Source organism: Cynoglossus semilaevis, chromosome 11 (genome assembly GCF_000523025.1).
Source record: "Cynoglossus semilaevis isolate Cse_v1.0 chromosome 11, Cse_v1.0, whole genome shotgun sequence".
Lineage (NCBI taxonomy): Eukaryota > Metazoa > Chordata > Actinopteri > Pleuronectiformes > Cynoglossidae > Cynoglossus > Cynoglossus semilaevis.
In genome coordinates, this window is record NC_024317.1 from 2,909,705 (window position 1) to 2,910,075 (window position 371).

Sequence of the window (371 nt, forward strand, 5' to 3'; positions counted from 1 at the left end):
GATGGTCTCTTCTCACCTCTCGTCTGACGATCCCACGATCTGTGTGGTTACGGCATCTGCAGCATCTTCTTCTGAAGAAGAAGAGTTTTATTTGTGTAGGGCCAGACTGCGTCGTTAGCAGGCGTGAGACGGCGTCTGCTTTATTTGCCGTAAAGAGGAAGGAGAGGAAGAACCAGAGAGGATAAAATGTTCTGAGCAGGAGATCCTCGTTTTTTTAGTTGATATATTGATGTCATTATGCACTTGAAAAGTTCACTGCAAATGTGAACTAAATGAGGAGTGGTGCCCCCCAACAAAGTCGGGATGAACTGCATCACCATGACGCTGCTGCTGTTGGCGCCCTCCCCCCCGCCCCCCCCCCCCATCTGACT